The 6,000-nt window shown below is 53.0% G+C and overlaps 1 protein-coding gene across 7 annotated transcripts in view; it reads left to right on the top strand.

Moving 5' to 3' along the window:
* Window positions 1–203: 203 nt before the first annotated feature.
* SLC8A1 (solute carrier family 8 member A1) overlaps window positions 204–6,000 on the top strand; it is a 113,628-nt gene continuing 107,831 nt past the window's right edge. Inside the window, exon 1 of one of the 7 annotated variants that reach the window (XM_061461361.1) lies at window positions 204–411. The gene's annotated coding sequence lies outside the window, so the exon portion shown is untranslated. The remainder of the gene's footprint in view (window positions 412–6,000) is intronic. The other 6 variants (XM_061461355.1, XM_061461360.1, XM_061461358.1 and 3 more) reach the window with 6 other exon arrangements.

The following is a 6,000-nucleotide window of genomic DNA, read 5'->3' as shown; positions in this document are numbered from 1 at the left end:
CATCCAGCCCTGCCTTTCAAAGTCCTTCGCTCCGAGGAGGAAATAGGGAAAAATTTCCAGCAGCAGCAGCAGCAGCAGCAGCAGCAGGAGCAGGAGGGGGGTTGAAGCTGCCACCGCGGAGGAGGGACGGCGGGTTTCTCTCTCCGGGATGCGGAGGGAGGGGAGGCTGCCTGCGGGGCGGGCCGGCTGAGCGCATCCCCGGGGCTGTGTGTGTGCGTGCGCGCGCGCTCCCTCCATCTCTCCCTCCATCCCTCCCTTCCTCCTTCTCTCCCTCCCTCTCTCCCGCCCGCCGCCGCCGCGCCGCAGCCGCGCACCGGGGCTCCGGCACCCGCCCCTCGTCCCACCGCGATGCCTCGCCGCTGCTGAGCCGGCCCCCGGGCGCCCGCTCCTGCACCCCCCGCCCTCCGACAGGTAGGACCGCGACCGGCCGGACCCAGCCCGGCCCCGACACCGGTTTCTACACTGGGGTCCGTGGTGTCGGGGAGGATGGAGGGAGGAGGGATGGGGGGCCAGGAGCCGTGTGGGAGATGATGGGGAGGAGGGGGTAGGATGCTTCCCGCTCCCTCCGGCCTCGGGAATGCGTTTTCCAGCCCAGGCATGGCACCTTTGGGAAGACGGTGGGGCTCGCCCCCCTCCCCCGCCGGCCAATCGCAATATGTCGCGACAGGAGGCGCGGCTGCGACGGGGGGCTGCCTCCTCCTCTACCCCTGGGGCCGGGCATTGCTGGGCAGGTGGGGATGGGAAGGATGCGGGAGCAAAGCGGCTCCCCTCGGGGGGCTTACGGGCATCTTCGCCAGCACGACGCGGCGGAGAGCGGTGCCTCCGCCCGGCGTGGCTGTTCGTGCCTCCGGGCAGGGCTGCTTTTTCTCCAGCCCCGGGCTTTCTGCCTTGAAACGGTTTCCGAGCTGAGCGGCCGGAGCCACCTGCAGCCACGATGAAATTCCCGTTTTCGTCCCGACCAGCATGTGTTGTTAAGGGCTGGCATTAAACTGCACTCATCACGTAGGCTTTGTCTAGGTGGAAGCATGGCTGGGGCTCTTCTGTCATCTAGAGTTTAATTCTTTAACCGTAGCCTTGTTGCTTCCCCACACTCAGCTCTGTCTCCAGGGCGAGAGCCAACTGCCAAAACGTTGCAGAAATGCAGCAAGCACTAGGGAGAACTGGAGTCTAAAAATGAAAGCTGTAGTAAAACCACAAGGTCACAGGCATGTGGGTGAGAGTGATTTCAGGGCTCCTCTGCTTGCGCTTCGCAGGATGCTGTGTCTCCAGTCCCAGACGTTGGACATCCACGAGCCAGGCAATGGAAATGGGGGCTGAGACAGGCTGGGGTTCTCTGCGCACTCTCCCAACACCTGCCCAAGCATTCATGTGCTTTTTCTCACCAGCACAAAGGGAAGAGGTGCACACTTATTTAGAAAAGGGAAGCTTGGACACTTGCATGTTGATGGCGGCCAGGGAAAAAAGAGCTGTGCTATATCACTTTGGCTGGGGCAGTGGACATCACCAAAGAAAGGCATTTGTGTTCCTCTGGGTGCATCTGATAAATGTTTCTTTCTCCCCTTTTCCTTCTGATTGGTTCTTCAATAGCAGCTTTGCCCATTTTCCAGCAGAGGTATTTAGCCCAAATAGGGAAATAACTCAGCATTTCTAGAGCCATTATCATGAACCCCCACCACTGTCTCCCCAGGAAAGTTGATGCACTGCCTAACTCCTCTTATACCCCACCAGCTTTGCTTCTCTGGAGGCATAAACAGCTCCTAAGCCAGTGCTGGGGAACCACGCTGCTCAAAGCTTCCTCTGTAGCAGGGTTTGTGTTGCAGATGTTTGAGGAGACTGGAGGTACTCTTTGTGCTCAGCATCCCTGAACGCCAACACTGAGTAACGCACTTTTAAGCTGATAAAACTTTGCTTGCTTCTCTCTCCCCCACTTTCCCTAAGCTTTTTGTGATCTTCTGGCTGTGAACTGCTCCCGAGAGTTCAATATTCACTGTTCTGCAGCTGGCCAGGCTGTACGTAGTTTGCTCTCCTGGCACTTCTGTACATGGCAAAGCATGAAGCTGGCTCATGTTGGAGTTCTTGGGAGTCTTCACAGCACCTTGCATGATGCCATAAAGGCACAGCCATTTCTCTGCCTGTTTGGGCCTTTAGTATTGTCCTGATCTGCTCAGCATTGTCTGGGTTGCAATGTTCCAGTCTTACACCTAGGACAGAATGTGGTTTTCTGCTGGAGATATTTTTTTGAGGGGGGGATACAGTCCTGCTGGCTTACCAGGGAAAAGCCACTCTTCTCCATCATCCTAATGAAACTCAGATCCTATAATAAAGCCTAGTGTGCCCCAGGCATGAACATCACTGGGCAACCAACCAACAGGCTGGTCATAGACAACACACATGGCATGCAATACTGGCTCTCCTTGTAACCAGTACAGTGAAAAACCTGGAGCTCTGTTCAGTCTCAGGGTGCCGTGATCTACATGTACTCCCAGATCATGGACATTGGTGCCCACAGCTGTGCAAATACTGGGTCTGCTGCAGGGTGCTCAGTGTGCTGTGCCATTGGGAATCTGGCATCCAATATAGGCTGAGCTCACTGACTGGCTTTTCTCTCACCAAGGGTGTGAGTGCTATCTCTCCAGCTATTTTCAGGCAGCTTGTAGGAACTTAGCTTTCTCTGCTATCTCTATTCCTCTAGTGATTTTAACTGAAATTAGGGAGAGCAATCTGAAAAGGCAGGCAGAGGTGGAAACTGAATTCATATGCCTGGCTTCCTAAGGAAACCTGGCTGATTAATAGAGGTGAGATTTGCTGCTGCAAGGAGCTCCTGGGGAAACAGAGAAGGTGGGGAACACTGGGCAGGAGGGACAGGTGGTTAAATCTTGCTTTTGAGATAAGCAGCCAAGACCTGGGAAACACGTGGGTTAGGCTCCCTTTCCTGAGATGTGGTGGTTTTAAGAGCTGAGCATCTGCTCGGCACTAGGGTTCAGCTCCCTCTAGAGTCAGCAGTTCAAGAACTGTACCTCTGGATGGAGACTCTCCTTTTACCACCCTTCACCAGCCAGGACAAGGCACCCAGCTGACTGACGGAGCGTGCCAGGGTGGGTCTCCAGCCCAAACTAATCTGCTCACCTCCTGTCTAGGACCATGTCCAAATCACCCAGGTCCACAACCTGTATTCACCTCAGCCTTACTACACACACACTCCCAGGGATGTCTCCCACCTCTTCATCCCTGGATGGGTGCAAGAATATGGGGTTGCTGACTTGCCTCTGCTCCCTTGAAGCTTTCTGTTCCTCCTTCCCACAGAGCCCAGGAGAGCATCCCACTGCACAGGGGACCCACACACAGCTACAAACCAAGTGCAAAACTGGACCCAGAGGGAAGAGTGGACACAGGCAGACAGCAACAGGCCTGCTAATTCATCTCTCCTGGCCCCTATGGGATATCTCTGGGCAGATGCTTCCTTCCAGGCTACCCAGGAGCCTCAGGCTTATTAACACTGTTTTTTTCCCCAACACTCAGAGGAGGTGCTCTTCCCGTTTTACAGAGGAAGACACAGAGCACAGGGAGGTGAAGGGCTACCCTGAGAACGCAGAGGGAGTCTGTCTGCAGGGCAGCCTCAGAGGTGGCTCTTGGAGAACAGGAAGATAGCACCTTGCTTAAACCAGCAGGGGAGATCTGCAGGCAGAGGAAGGCATTAACAGCCCAGGAGGAATAATCGAAAAGCGGCTGATGCTGCTTAATAAAGACGAGGACAAAAGCAGGTGGCAGGGACAAAGAACTAGTCTGGAAAGAGCAGTGAGTAGGAGAGGAGATATAGATATATATATGTATGTATAAAAATAAATAAATTAAAATATGACCCTAGAAAATATTTCTCCTTTGGTTCTCATTTCCTGACATTTTCCTTGCTGAGATCTTGAATCCTGGGGCAAAGGGACGACTTGCCGTTTGGTCTCCACACATTAAAAAAACCAGGCTGGAATTCCCTGACAAACACTTTCAAGCTCTGTCTTTACAAGCTGCCCCCAAATCCATCCAATCTGGCTGAAAATTTTATCTCGAGGATGTTTTATTTTCTCTATTTATGTTTATTTTGGAAAGTTGCTGGGGAAATTGTGGGAGGAGATAGGATGTTTCATTGAAGAGGTAGGATACTTGGAAAAATCAGTTGCACACTGATAATTGTTCTCTTTTATGCCCTTTACAGAAAAGAGGGTGGCCTGGTGTGTATTTTACTTGATTGGCTTCATGGAGGGCTTGTGCCTCTGACTATATCTGGAAAGGTTTTAATGGGTTTTTTGTACTAACGCAATGAGAGTGCTGTTGGCCTGAACATCGTTCTCCTGATGTGAAGATGTAGAGGGTCATAGGCAGGGTTACCAACAGGCTGTGTCTGTTCTGGGGTAGCAAGACTGGGTGGAAGGGAGAAGGAACTGGGCAGAGTCAGAGCAGGGCTGTGAGCCAAGGGTTTTCCAAGCTGTGTTTAAAGTGCTGTCACACTGTGCAGCCCTGAGTGGCAAAATGGTATTTGGACATAGTAGCTTTCCTCCACGGGTCCGGATGCACAGCCAGCATGGCAGTAGGATACTCTTCTTTTAATGGGTAAAAATCACAGCTGACAGGAGCTGCTTTTTACCAGAGGTGTGCCACAGCTCAGCATCAAGATCATAAGTGAAGCTAGCAGAGCCTGTGGCTGCCCTGACAAATCTCCAACCACTCTGTACCTTTCAGGGCTGCTGGAATCCATTTTGTGTCCCTTGTCTGTAGGAAGCTGGACGCAGGCTCTTGGCTGGTTTACTGATTGATGGTCAGACACCAGACAATTTGCTTGGGCTTCTTTTTTTAACCCCACCGTCATGTCTTTTCCCACTGCAGGCTTTGCTTAAGTTGCCCTGCTGTGAAGCCAATTGCTGCTTTCAATAAGGCACAGGTCTACAGGCTTTGGCATGGCCAGGGAGGGTCAGCAGGAGAGGAGAGGTTTGCTAGCCCTCTGGAGATGGGGCAGCGGGTATGAATCCCACCCGTGGAGGTGAGGTGCACAGTGCTTCCCTCGGGAAAGGCTGGTTATTACTTGCGGTAGACTCTTAGGTGTTCTCCTGCAAAAGAAACTGGGAAAGGGGTGCTGTGACTTGGAGACTTAAGGTTTGACCTTGGGGTAGAAGCATAGGGGCACATAACTTGAAACAGCCATTCTTGCTGTGAAGCGGGGATGACACACACACTTGGAGAGCCTGTCATCTCACTTGGGGGTTGCTGTCTTCATCGGGGACACTGGCAGAGGAGTGAGTAGCTGTCTTGTTTGAAGGCTCTGTCTCTCTAGCTTGCAGGCTAGCTGTGCCTTGCAGCAGCTGCTAGCTTCTTCCTTGTCAAAGTTTTTGGCCCCTCTAGCTGAAGAGAGACCATCTTTCTATCTTTCTTCTGCTCCTGCAGCAGCAAAGGGGGTTTTGAGCAGCGAAGCACCCTCACTAGCTCCTCTCTGTCTGTCTCTGACTGTGGGATGGGGAAGAGCTGGCTGGGAGTCCCCGCAGTGTTGCAACATGGTCCTGGTCATGTCCCCACAGCATGTCAAAAAGCAGCTGCTCTCATGTGAACGGCAAACTTCCTTCTGCCCCTCAACAACCCAGCAGTCACCCTGTGGGGACAGGGGGCTGCTCCTACCTCCTGCACACCAGTGACAGGGCTGTGGGGACACCCTTTACCATGCAAGCTGGCAGTAAATTCACAGTAACGATGGCTATTACGAATCTGATATCTCAGTGGGGTCGTCACCGTTGGCTGGCATCGGTGGTGGCTGTAATGGTGTGAACACTGCTGAGTTGCAGTTCTCTGTCTGGGTTTTCTGTTGAAGGCTGTGGAAAAAAATCACTGTGGAAATTCTCTCTTTCTGCGGCCACTCATTCCTTGTGAGCCCAGGCCGTTTCCTTCCCTCCCCAAACCTTCTTGTGTAATAAAGAGTCTGGGCTAGCAGTGTTTCTTCAGTACTCTGAAAAATAATGGTGC

This window comes from Pezoporus flaviventris, unplaced genomic scaffold (genome assembly GCF_033815535.1).
Source record: "Pezoporus flaviventris isolate CSIRO_AGI_PZ_B2104156 unplaced genomic scaffold, CSIRO_AGI_Pfla_v1 ptg000031l, whole genome shotgun sequence".
In the NCBI taxonomy this organism is placed as follows: Eukaryota; Metazoa; Chordata; class Aves; order Psittaciformes; family Psittacidae; genus Pezoporus; species Pezoporus flaviventris.
This window is presented reverse-complemented; position numbering and strand designations above follow the sequence as displayed.